Source organism: Triticum dicoccoides, chromosome 2A (assembly GCF_002162155.2).
Source record: "Triticum dicoccoides isolate Atlit2015 ecotype Zavitan chromosome 2A, WEW_v2.0, whole genome shotgun sequence".
Classification (NCBI taxonomy): domain Eukaryota; kingdom Viridiplantae; phylum Streptophyta; class Magnoliopsida; order Poales; family Poaceae; genus Triticum; species Triticum dicoccoides.
This window is the reverse complement of record NC_041382.1, coordinates 610,070,040-610,083,404: the sequence shown is the minus strand read 5'-3', so window position 1 is coordinate 610,083,404 and position 13,365 is coordinate 610,070,040. Positions and strand designations below refer to the sequence as shown.

General features: G+C 47.7%; 2 long non-coding RNA genes across 2 annotated transcripts; both read right to left on the bottom strand.

Moving 5' to 3' along the window:
* Positions 1–5,257: 5,257 nt before the first annotated feature.
* On the bottom strand, positions 5,258–6,616 carry LOC119355688. Its single transcript, XR_005171657.1, has 3 exons — positions 6,153–6,616; positions 5,914–6,072; positions 5,258–5,508 (listed from the first exon to the last, which is right to left on the bottom strand). It is a non-coding gene; the product is annotated as an uncharacterized LOC119355688 (long non-coding RNA).
* Positions 6,617–6,740: 124 nt separating this feature from the next.
* On the bottom strand, positions 6,741–8,939 carry LOC119355689. Its single transcript, XR_005171658.1, has 3 exons — positions 8,827–8,939; positions 6,855–7,338; positions 6,741–6,772 (listed from the first exon to the last, which is right to left on the bottom strand). It is a non-coding gene; the product is annotated as an uncharacterized LOC119355689 (long non-coding RNA).
* Between the last annotated feature and the right edge of the window lie 4,426 nt (positions 8,940–13,365).

The following is a 13,365-nucleotide window of genomic DNA, read 5'->3' as shown; positions in this document are numbered from 1 at the left end:
TATATATATATATATATATATATATATATATATATATATATATATATATATATATATATATGCATAACGTGTACAATGTGTAATACCGTAAAATACCAGCAAACGAAAAAGAATTAAAATGGAAAACACAAAATTAAATGAAAAAGAAATCATAAAACCAAAAAAACCCCAAACATTTTAGTACCGGTTACCAACCGGTACTAAAGGGCTCCCGGCCCCCGGAGCTGGCTCGTGCCACGTGGTTGCCCTTTAGCACCGGTTCGCAAGGTTGTCAGAATCACGATTCTATCGTACGATTCTACGACTTTACGATTCATATTGACTCACATGATTCTACGACTCTGGCTAGTAAAATCTACGCTTCTACGATTTTGGTAGTGAAGAATGGCTCGATAATCTGATGTGATCAAGAATGGCTCGATAATCTGATGTGATCATCTTCCTTATTATCTTATGCGTGCCTGTTAAAATTAACTTATTTGTATAAGACATCCTACTGTTTCCTGTACCTTAATCATATACGTCCAATCATATATGCTTCGTTATTCTGATATAAGAAATGATCAGGCAACATAATTTGACAAAAACCCCAAAAAATAAATCAATAAACATGCATCCATGGGGTGAATAATAATTCGATCTTTCATCCATCTCTGAACAGAACTACAGAAGGCGTTGCAAAAAGTAATAAGCAAATCATGTAGCACAACCTTATGGTAAAATTGCAGATAATAGGAGGATTACTAATGGAGCTATCAGCAATAGCCTGCTACGATTCCCTCAAAACAGAAAAAGGAATATCCTGCCACGTGGTATAGATGCCATGAGGGGGAGGACATAATATGCAAATCATGTAGCATAACCTCACGCTAAAGTAGCAAGATAATACATAGGAGGATTGGGAACGGAGCAATCAGAAATAAACTGCTACATTTCACACAAAAAAGAAGGAGCAGCATGCTACATGGTACAGATGCCATGAGGGGGAGGACCTGCAGCAATGGAGAATCCAAATTTCGCCGAGCACTACAATCGGTAACTCAGTATGAGAAAAAATAGAGGTGCATGAAGAAAAAGAAAATTAACCACAGGGCAAGATTAATTTAGGAGAAATAATTGAGGATTGACGCCATTGGTTATTTACCAACTCATGGGCAAGGTCTTTGCTGCAGTCAAAGGCTAGATAAGAGCAGGGGACTTGTCCATGATGCAATAGGCAAGAGACACAGGGTAGAGGCGCTGGATATGACACCAAACTTCGATCACGGAGCAAAGATTATGGGGGCTGCAGCAGGCTACCTGCGGCCGGTCGATGATGGAGGTCTCCAAATTCAAGGCCTTGAGCAAATACAGCAGCAGTAACTTGTACTCCCTCCGTAAACTAATATAAAAGCATTTAGATCACTATTTTAGTTATCTAAACGCTCTTATATTAGTTTATAGAGGGAGTAGGTGCTTGGTACCTGCGGACAGAATGGATCGGATAGGGAGATTGGGAGAGGAAGAGGATGGCGAGGCCCTAGGTCACGTACCGCTCCATCCGGATACATGATCAGAGGCCGGTGATCTAACTGGAGCTGAGCCTGCGGTCACCACTCACCACAACGCAGTGCCCCAATGGGGGCTTTTAATCCTTGATTTGCCATTATTACAGGCTGCAATTTGCAGGAAGTTGGATGGCACGAGGGAGTTTAAGGGGTGTAATGACGCAGCTGATTAAGGGAGACGAATCAGATGGTGTGGTGGAACATTATGAAGAACTGTGCGCTAGTTAAACATCAATTAATGACACGGGAGAATGCATAAAGTGGGCGAAGTTGTTTACTACTACCGCAGGAAAGTGGGCTTCGGCCTGTTTGCATGCAAATGGAAACTGAAGGCATGACATGGCACGTATGGATGTTTAGAGTTGCTGACTTAGCTAGATGTTAATGTGGATAGTCTGCATGTTTAGATAAATATGATAGTGGGGATGAACTTCTTAAGTAGGAGTATATAGGATTCCACATCTCTGCACAACGTACAGTACAGTCTGCCTCTACGTCTATGGCTCTGCCACATAAATGAACCCACTAATTTCCATCATAATACCTTGCCAAATAGAGTTTTACGTCAAGCATGTATATATACAATAGAGTTAGTTTTGCTCCGGTAAAATTTAAGTAACTTTAAGATTCGTGTAAATATTCAAGAGGGGGCCGGTGTACCGAAGCAAAACTCATTGACTTATGTTTTGGACTATATTCAAGTTCCTCACCATGTCAAACATATTTACGTTGAACATTCAACAAAATCATGTAGAACTAGCTAAGTCAGCTTTAATCATGACATTTATGCGTAGAGAAGTCCCGTCTAATCAGCACTCAAGCAGCACTTTCAACAGTCAACTCCAACGGACCGACCCAAACGGACGGCACTTTCGTCCGCTTTTTATCCGTTTGGGTCGGCCCGGTGGACACAACGTCCGGCGCTGTGTTTGGGTCGGCACGAGCGCCCAACGCTGGCCCGACTCATTTTGTCGGCGCGTCAAAAAAAAATATTGCGAGCAGTTTGAAAATAAACATATGCATTTAATTAAACATAAAAGCCGGCCACGAAAGCCGGCGAAAGTCCACATTACATTAATAAAAACACTAAAAACAAGACGACGCGCTGCTCTAGGCGTCCTCGGCGGTGGCGGCGTCTGCGTCGGGACCGGTGAGGTCGATCAACGTCGGCGCAGGGCTGGCCCAGGGGAACGTCGTGTTCCAAACAGCGGCGATGCCGGGCTTTGCCGCCGCTGACTGGGCCTGGCGCGCCTCCTCGTCGGCCTCGCGCTCGAGCATCTGCAGACGCTCGCCCTCCCGGCGCTCCTCGGCCAGCCGAACACGGCGCCAGTGGTCGAGGTAGGCCGCCTCCTGCTTCTCCGTCGCCCCGAGCCAGATCGGCGGAGCGCTGACCCACTCACGCACTACTCCGGTCCAGGAGTAGCGCTCGCGGTAGGCCGGCTCCTCCGGCTCGGCTTTGGGCGGGGACGGCGGGGCCACCGGCGGCACGACGCAGTCGCCCTCCGCGGAGAGGGCCATGGCCTCCGCCATGGCAGCCTCGAAAGCCGCCTCGTCCGCCTCCCTCCACCACTCCTCCTCCTCGCTCTTCTTGATGGCCGCCTGGTAGGTGGCCTTGGCCTCCTGGTCCTCGTCGCGGACGACGAGCGCGGGCGGCGGCAGGCTGTGGTCGACGCCGTGGACGCCGCATCGCCTCGCTTCCTCGTGTTCGAAGGCGAACCATCGAGCCTAGTTGGGCGAGTCGGCGGCGAAGTGCGGGTCGGCACGCTGCTCCGACATCAGCAACACCCGCCGGTGCCGCACCTCCTCCGCATGGGCCCTCGCCGTCCGCGGCGCCGCCGGCACTGGGATCCTCTCCGGATCCAAATGCCAGTCATGCGGCAGCGTCACGTCTGGGTATGGCAGAGGCACGCGGTGGTGTCAGTGCCACTCGGACTGGTGCAACGGCACGTTGATGCGCTGCCTCTGCCAGGGAGCGCGCGCCGACGCGGGGAGGGCGGGGAGGGAGGGGGAATGGCGGGCGGGGGCTTTGCCCTTGCGACTGCTGCCGATGCCGGAGAAGAAACCCATGCTGGCGGTAGCTAGGGTTGTCGACGGCGTGGGGGCAGGGGTGGCCAGATGGGGACGAGGGGCGAGTGGTAAGTGGTAAGTGGATGAGGACGGCCCCGCTGCACGCCCGGCTTAAAAAAGGATGACCGCCGTCGCTAACGCGTGGGTCCAAGGTGGGCGGTCTTCATAAATTATGTTGACCGTGGCGGTTGGGTGGCCGCCAGATGGGGATGCGGTGGACGGCGAGGAGACGCGCGGCGCGTCCGCTTCGCGTCCGCGCCGACGCATTCCAGGCGTAATTTTGGGCCGGAAATGGATCGGCACGGATGCCGGGCGTACACGATTTGAGTTTGGGTCCGCGCGTTGGGCCGCCACTTTTGTCCGCGCCGACCCAAACGGAAACGGGCGGACGAAATGGGTCGCTTCATTGGAGTTGCTCTTATATATTCTAGGCATTTCATGCGTGAAACCAACAACCATTGCCGTAAAACCTGCCAAATAGCTCACCTACCTGCTTTCTCATAGCAGCCACCTAGTACTTGTGAAAAGTTACAACTCAAATCAACGTTCGCACAAACACTTGTCTTACACTTACCTAGTACATACAGGCCAAGATATGTAAAAGCACACTACCAGCAGCAGCACCGCTACAGGCGGCAACAACCACAACCAGGAGCTGCTGCCGCAGTACGGCGCCGGCGGCGAGCACAAGCAACAGCAGCGGCAAGCCGCGATAGTAGCGAGCAGAAGTACACGCCCCTGTTGACCAGCAAGAGCACCACTCCGGTGGAGGCACTACAAGGATCCGGGTCTATTGCAACAAAATCGTTTGTTGCAATACATGTCATTTCGTGGCGATAAGTACCTATTGCCACGAAACGGCATTCGTTGGCAGCTGTTGCGACTTGACACATGGTAATAGGTTATTGCCACGAAAAAGCAACCGTGGCAATAAAGTGTGCTATTGCAACATCCATGTTGGAAGTTGCCACATGTTTTCCCGTGGCAACACTCACTTGATGCCACAATTATATTTATGGAGATAGCTTTAATGCAACATGCAACGAATCGTGGCGCCTAATATCTCGTGGTGATAGACATTTGTGGCAACAACCTATGCCAACGACGCTCGTTTCGTGGCGCATTACTCTTCCGTGGCAATAGTCAACTGTGGCAATAAACTATGGCAACAATCCCTATTTTCGTGGTATTAGGCATGTTGCCACGACCCACTACACTTGTGGCAAAAAACTATGGCAACAATCCTTGTTTTCGTAGCATTAGGCATGTTGCCACGACCCACTACAATTGTGGCAATAAACTATGGCAACAATCCTTGGTTTCGACGCATTAGGCATGTTGCCACGACCCACTACACTTGTGGCATTAACTTATGGCAACAAATATTCCTGTCGTCGTAATAAGAAATTGCAACATACTTGTTTTGGTGGTGATAAATAGGTATCACAACAGTTGAAATGTTTGTAGCGAGAAACTATAGCGACAATTTAAAATTTCCATGGTGATACTCTATTTCAACAAAAATTACTTTGGTAGCACCGAACAGTTATCGCGTCATGAAAAAATTTGTGGTGCCAGACATTATGAAGTGATCCGTTACAACATCCTAGTGCAACAAAATAGTAGGCATATCGACTGAGATATGACGCAACACTTTTTTTGGTGGTGCTTGTGGCAACCGAAAGTGGGTTGTAGCATATTGCAACCGTAAAAAAAATACATGCATTCAATTACAATTTCAAAACCATACGTATAATATGTAGATTCATAAAGTTCATAATTCTCGTAGCAAATATCCATAAAATGAAACTCAGATATAATTTAGCCATCCTAATTAATTGCAAAGACTAAACGGTCCGTGATCTAGAGTCCAGGCCAGCTAGTTCTTTGGATCCTGCAATCAAGAAATAAAAAAAGTTCTAGTTAATGAGTCCAACATAACATACACCATACAATTATTCTAGCCCCATAGTTAAAAGGAACTATCGCCAGACTAACTAGACTAATACTGTGTCAACAAGCATGTAACTGAGGGATTAGAACAATCATACAAGTGTAAATGTCTAAAGCATAAGCACAAGTACATCTACTAAAAGGTTCTGCTACTGATTTAAGTTGTGACCCGATGTATAGTTTCAGTTAAGTTCATGTTCCTAACTAGCACATATTCATTTTTTGTTTAAGTTGTGACTCGATGCAGCAACACATGGTGAAAGAGAAGAAGCAGCTAGCTAGTAATGAATGCCAATGACGTATAAAATGCAAGTGAACATGAAGAAAAAGTAAGGTTGTGACTTACCATTGCTTTAAACATTCGAGAATTCCTTGTTGCAGCTTGTATGAGCGCATTTGAAGAAATAATAATTGGCCTTGAACTGGAGTCTTATTAGGACTAGGTCTCTATAAAACTGTATTTTGCAAGTTTGGGTTACTATTTTCTTTGTCAATCCTTAGGCACCTGTAAATATAAGTGCACTTTTAGCAATGCAAGTAAGCAACATAAATCTTACAAGGTCGCAAGCATATGACTGTAATCACCTGTTGGGTTCCCATCTGTTGGCTCAATGCTACAAACTTTGGCATCATGTTTTTTTCAAATTCCGGTCTTGATGTCCGCTCCTATTCCAACAATCTTTCCCTTTCAGCATGCCCTTCTTTTAACCTCTCCTCAAGTTGTTCTCTCTCAGTACACTCCAAGTTAATCCTCTCTTGTGTGTTTGCACGTTCAGCTTGTAGTTGATCTTGTAATTCGTTGACCTGCTGGCTGAGCTCAGAGTTTTGCTGTTGGGTGGCTGCTGTAGCACGAGCTTGCTCTTCAACCTGGATACGAAACCTTTGAGAACCAGTTGAAGGTTTGGCCATGTATCCGTACCCACAAGGCTGCGATGACTTGCATTTCAGAGTCTCTTTGTATGCGGTCTGGAAAATATTGTTTTTCTGCTCACTTGAAAGTGGACCTTCAGTTTCAGTTTCTTTGTTTTGAACCTCTTGACGTGCTTTGTTCTAAAAATGAAAATAACAATTATAGGTACGGCATCAATATTGACACTATATAAAATAACTATAGAATAACCAAAAGTCAGTGTACTTACGCAAACTTTCTAGGACTCTGTGTTAGACCATGTTCCGTCGTTCGTGTGGGTGAGTTCCAAGTTTCTCTGCAAGTAATATAACAATGAGATGCTTGAAACACGAAACCATATTTAGCAGCGAGGCATACATATTTAGTTAGACTCATACCTTCTCAAAGCTTACTTGCGAGTAAGATTTTGATCCAATTTTATGTTTTGTCTTCTGTTTCTTATGGTTATCGGCGTTCTTTTGGCTGCGTTCCTATCAATTTATTGAAACCAAATATACCCAGTCAGACAAGCCATTGTAGAAGCTGAAGATATTGTACTGAGTGTGTACCCAAATAGTGTAGTACAGTGTGGGCTTGTGCATGCACGGGTATGGATACAGTGTGGTCTTTTTTTGTGGAAGTGAACATCAAAAGAGCAGAGCTAGCATGTGTTGGTGGTTCAGTGGAAAAGAGGGCATTTGTTGCCTTGAACACACACCCGAGTCTAGCTGCTCTGGTTCTTCTCTGTTCTGGCCCTGAGTCCACATTACATCTAGCACCTTCAGTGTGAGACCAAACAACCAAATATAAAAGAGGGAGAGCAGGACACGCCCAACAATATTGACAATCTCTGAATAAGACTTAGTACATTGGCAATAGTTTCTGAAAAAATGTGAATGAAGAATTATTGCAAAAAGGAGGGAAAATACGACGATGGAGCGACTTATTGCAACATTATTAGACTATACACAAAGTCTCGCGTCTCCAGTCTTGTGGCTACCCACATTTGATAAAGTCAAGTAAATGAACTGAATTCTCAACTTCAGAATACCCCTGTACATAGAACTAAAAAAAAAATCTAAGAAGATACCGCCTAAAAGCACAATTTTTGCAATGGTTAACCCGAGATTTAAGATTTACTACATCTATATGTCATACTCTACCTTTGAGCTAGAGCTGAGGTCAGTGACTGATCGGATTAGCATGGATGATGCTAGGTGTAAAGACCGAGCCTAGCGCAGCGTCGCCCATCCGATGTGGTTCGTCGAGTGATCGCGTGTCGGCGTGACCCTACAACACCTAAGGGCATTCACGCCTTGATGCCCAGCCACACCAAACGTACCCAAAAGGCTACAGCCCACAAGGCTACGCCAAGGCCTGGCCACGTCTGAACAAGACCTGGCCTACCCATGAACCAGTTCCGAACAAGGCCGCCATGGGATTGTCTCTGTACCTGATGCAGCGCTGTCAGCCTAACCTGGTGCACGGCCAAACAACTCTACACAATCGCTTGAAGAAATCAACATCGACCCTGATGCCTATGCATCAGAGGCTCCTAGTAGCTCCACCCCTGCTGTGAACATCAGACTAATTAAATACACTCTGTAGGTTCAGCCAATTGAAGCAGGATATGAGGCAGATGTACAGCGCTCGCTAATTGTAACGAAAAACACTATGAGACTGATCCCATCAGCCAATTGAAGTAGGATATGAGGAGTATGGAATACCAAAAAAAACTGATCTACATCGCTTGCTATGGAGGTTCAGGGATGCGGCAGAGATGGTAGGATACTGAGTCTAATCTAAAGATTCAGACTGAACCCAAGGGAAAAGAAGTGAGCTGACAGATTGTGGGACAAGCAAGATGGGGGAAGACAGACCTTGAAGGTGTGGCGTGGCTTGCAGCCCATGAGCTGGAGCGCGCTCTGCAGGATGGGGCGCATGCAGGGGAAGGTGCTCCTCTGGCGGTCGTCGGCGACGGCAATGTACAGCGGCGGCTGCTGCTTGGCGGCGGCCATGTTGTCCCCTGCCCTGACCAGTTCTACGACCAAGCGGCGAGCGGAGGAGAGAAGGGACGAAAAGAGCGGCACGTCGAGGAAGAGCTCGTGGGGGAGGGGGGTTTGAGCCCGGGCGGGCATTGTCGCGGCGTGCAACACCGAGGTAGTGTCGTGCTTGGTCCAGACACGAGATTAATGGGCAAGGGGATGAGACGGGAACTCCGTCGGCGCCGACGCCAGACCGCATCGCTGCTGCCGCCGGTATGGCCGAGGACACGGAGACGCGGCCCACGTCGGCGGGCGCAGAGGAGAGGGAGGCGGGCGAGATCGAGGAGCGGAGGTTCCAGGAAGGGAGGAGATCGGGAGGAATAACCTGACGCCGTGCAGCTAACTCGGGTGTGGTTCGCCGTGTTGACGCCGTCATGACGTCGGCAACACAGAGGAACCACGGACGAGAGCTCAGATCCAATCTCCCGTGAAGACGCCGTGGAGTGGTTCTGTTAGGAGGGTATTTAGGGGGAAGGTTAATATAAGCTATTTTTTGGTGGGAACAAAGACGCTAATTTAGGACCTTTTAGCGAGAGGTTAAAAAATATTGGCGCAAACAACGGTACACCTAAATCAGGTGGTGGGAAGTAATTATTTTTATTTTAAAAAAGTAATAATTTTTTGAGGGAATGTTCTAGTTTGTAAATCTATTTTGAGACAGAGGAAATACTAAAATTTGTTTGTAAAAGTTATATCATGGTTACAAACCCACCAAATCCAAGAATTATGGAGGGGCGATCCGGCACCCTCTCCCGTAACATTCTTGTCGTCGATATTTGTATAGTCACCGCCATTTGAGAAAGCCAATTAACGAACTAAAAAGAGTTTCCCCGCTTTAGTATAAAGCAACCATCCCATACATCGAAGCAACCGATACAAACACATGCCACACACACCCAAGACAGGATACATGAATGTCGGGCACCGACACACAACCTCAAAGACTACCAAGCACCTATAAGATGTGCAAAAAACGAATCCGCTTAGAGCCGATGGAGACCACCAGCACGAGGAGTGATTATCCGCGAAGATGTGCGACGGACACGCTGGACCAAGGACTCCAAGACGACGCCTTCAGGAAGGGCACGGCCAAGAACGTTTTCACCGTCCGATCCGAAGATCAAGTTTTCACCCGGAGTAAGACGGCAGGAGTGGGAGCACCACAACGGAGCCTGCAAGGAGGAACACGACGTCCACGGACGTCGTCGCCGTCGACCAGTGCACAGACTGGGTAGGTGATGTGCCACGGTGCTTCAACCTCTCCGCCGCAACCCCGACCCGCCAACCACCCACAGCCAATTAGAAAAGTGTTGTTTCATCATCGATCTACACTTGGGTTGGGAAATATAAAAAATGTATGCCTTGGTCAACCGTTGGTCAAAGCAGCAAAAATATTGATGGGGTGGGTTGATGAGACGGTCGATCTATATCAGTGTCGATCTCATATTCCGATCTTGAGATGGGCTGATCTCAGCATCTTTCATTTTACCGGACAATTCTTGGAGAGTTTGTCCATGCCAGAGTAGGTCCAACATAATTATGTCGGGTTTGTTAAAATGATAGCCATATAGAGATTCAAATATGTAAATTAAACAACCAAACCAATTTAGTTTTGAGATTTATTGTGTTAGGAACTGTTGTTCCATCATGGATCTACACTTAGGTTGGGATATGTCAAATATTGGTGCCTTGGTCAAATGTTGGTCAAAACAGCAAAAAATTGGCCAATTTTGAACTACAGCTCACATAAACCTCATGCGACCCTCACTTTAAAACTATTAGGTTATACACTTGTCTCGAAACATAAGTACTCATGGTATGGGTTGATGAGACGTTCGATCTATATCAGTCTTGATCTCACATTCCGATCTTCAGATGGGGTGAGATCAGCATCTTTCATCTTACCGAACAATCCATGAAGGGTTCGTCCACGCCAGCTAGAGTAGGTCCAACGTAATGATGTCGCTTTTGTTCAAACGATAACCATGGAGATTCAACTATGTAAATTAAACAACCAAACCGTCTTACCCATCCCCGTCTGCGCCTTACAGATCCCCGTTGGCGCCATGCTCAACCCCGCCGTCGCCATGCCGCGCCTCGTACATCCCCAGCCGACGAGCATGCTCGCCGTGACGCCCCGCCATGCTCCCCGCGCTCACTGCCGTCGGCACCGCCGGCGCCATGCGACATCGGTGCTCCTGCAGGTCAGCGCGAGATCGGGCGTGCGGTCGCAGCTGCGGGCGCGGGGCGGCGCCTCGCGCTCGGCTAGTTGCGCTCGGGGCGTCGACGAGCATGGCGGCTGGGCCCGGCGGCACGGTGACGCGAGCTCGGAGCTCCGGGCAGCAGGACGTGACCCTGACACCCAAAGACGGACTAGGTGGCGCAAGCATTGGCAGGCACGAGCGGGAGCATGAGGAGTGGCCGCGCGAGCGAGAGCACGACGAGCGGGCACGAGCTTTAGCGCGGACTGAGAGCATCGCAGAGGCGGGCGCGGGCGGCTTCTCTCAACCGAGCTGCTGCTGCCGGGCGAGTAGCAGGGCGGAGCTGCAGGGCGGGAGCAACGGCGACCGAGCATAGGCAGCACTCGTTGGGCGCACCGGCCGACCTGCTACGTGTTTGACGAAATGTCGAGGCCGACATGTCAAAAAATGGGTCCGGATCATGGAAGCTCCAACAAGGCCTCTCCGATGGCGGATCGACGACGGCCAGATCGGCGAAGAACCCACACGTTTTGACCGATTCCTCATCGACGGAAGAATCAGAGGATGCGGAGGCTGTCGCCGCTGGCGGGTCGAGGAAGCACCGTCTTGCCCTCTCCGCTGGCGGATCGAGGAACCGCCAAGATGTCGTCTCCACTAACAGGTCGAGGAAGCGCCGTAATGCCGTCTCCGATGGCGGGTCGGGAAACTGGCAAGGCGCCGTCGCTGCTAGCGGGTCAAGCAAGTGTCGTCATGCTGTCTCCGGTGGCGGATCAGGAGACCGGCAAGACGCAGTTACCGCTAGCGGGTCAAGGACGCACTGTCATGTCGTCTCTAGTGGCGGATCAGGAAACCGGCAAGACGCCGTCTTCGCTGGCCGGTCGAGGAAGCGTTATTGAGGAAGTGCCAAGACACCGTCGAAGCTGCCTTTCATCTGAAATCTCAAAATGAATATGTTTGTAGCAACCGAACTTTTATTTGGAAAATTCATTCAACATCTGTTGGGATACAATATTTGCTCTGAGCTGGTAAGAGATAAACAAAGCTATTGTAGCCCTCAAACTAATGGCGATTCAGATTGGATGAACAGAATACTGTTACTGAATCTCTTGGTGTGCAAATCTAATGTATATTGGTCTAATTGCACCATGAACACAATCATTTGTCAAATACTAGTCGATGAAACTGAAACAGCTTCTTTGTTTGCATCATCAAGTTCTTATTTCCCATGAAAGTCCTGTATTATGACGAAATCCTCTTCTTGTAATTTCAGGAGTTACGTAAGCTTAAAAAAAACTACCCCAGATCCTCAAAAGAAAATTTAAAATACTAGTCCTTTATGGACAGGTTCCATACCTCAACTCGTACCTGATCCCCAGAAGGGCCAGCAGACTCATAGGGCAGCGCGCCTTAATTAATTAGGTCGAGAAGCCTGCTCTATATAGAGGAGTTCGAAGAGGTAGCCGCAGCTGGGTTTATAAACCAGTGCGGCTGCCCTTCGCCGGGCGAGGTGGGACTAAACTTTGAGGTGGCAGCGCAAGGCCTTTAGTACCGGTTGGTGGCTCCAACCGGTACTAAAAGCCTTCGTTTCCCGCCGCTTGGCCTGACGAAAATAAGCCTTTAGTACCGGTTGGAGCCACGAACCGGTACTAAAGGCCCATCCTATATATATAGCACTTACAAAAATTTCAGTTTCATCTCCCCACTTCGTCTCCAACCTCTCGCGATACATCGCCGCGCGCGCCGCCCGTCGCCCATCATCCGTCGTCATCGTCGCTGTCCCCGCCGCCGCCCGTCGTCGTCGTCGTCTCGCGCTGCCGCCCCGAACGCCGCCGCCGTCCGTCGTCATCGCCGCGGCCGTACGTCTCTCTCACACCCGTGCCGCGCGCACCGGCCCGTACGTACGCCGCTGCCCCCGCCCCATACGCCGGCGTCCCCGCTCGTACGTACGGGGCGGCGGCGTACGGGGCGGCACTGCAGTATACACACACACATACACACACATACACACACATACATACACACACATACACACACACATATTTTTTTTACATATTTTCTATTTTCTGTTTTTTAGAAAAGTTAATTAGATGATTGAATATTAGATTAATGTCGAATGTTAGATGAATTAGATAGAAAAGTTAAATATATATTAATGTCAATTGTTAGAGATGAATATAGCTAGATATTAATTAGGTATATGAGATTTGAACTAGTTGAATAATTAATATAACTAGTTTATTTTTAGTAAGAAAATTGTCGAACTAGTTTATTTAGGTATATGAGATTTGAACTAGTTGAATAATTAATATAACTAGTTTATTTTTAGTAAGAAAATTTAGGTATCTGAGATTTGATGATCTAATTAAAATATTATTTATTAATGAGTTTTTCTGTTTATTTAATTTTTTATATATTTTTAGTTTATATAAATGTTACATTAATGTCGAATGTTAGATGAATTCGATAGAAAAAGTTAAATATATAGTAATGTCAATTGTTAGAGATGAATATAGTTAGATATATTAATGTCAAATGTTAGATGAATATATATTTGGCTAGATATAGGTGTTTAATGTTTCACCTATATGAACATAGGAAATGTCATCTGACGACGAAAAAGATTTCATTATGTGCGAACACTGTGAAGATCAGCGCGGTCTGTG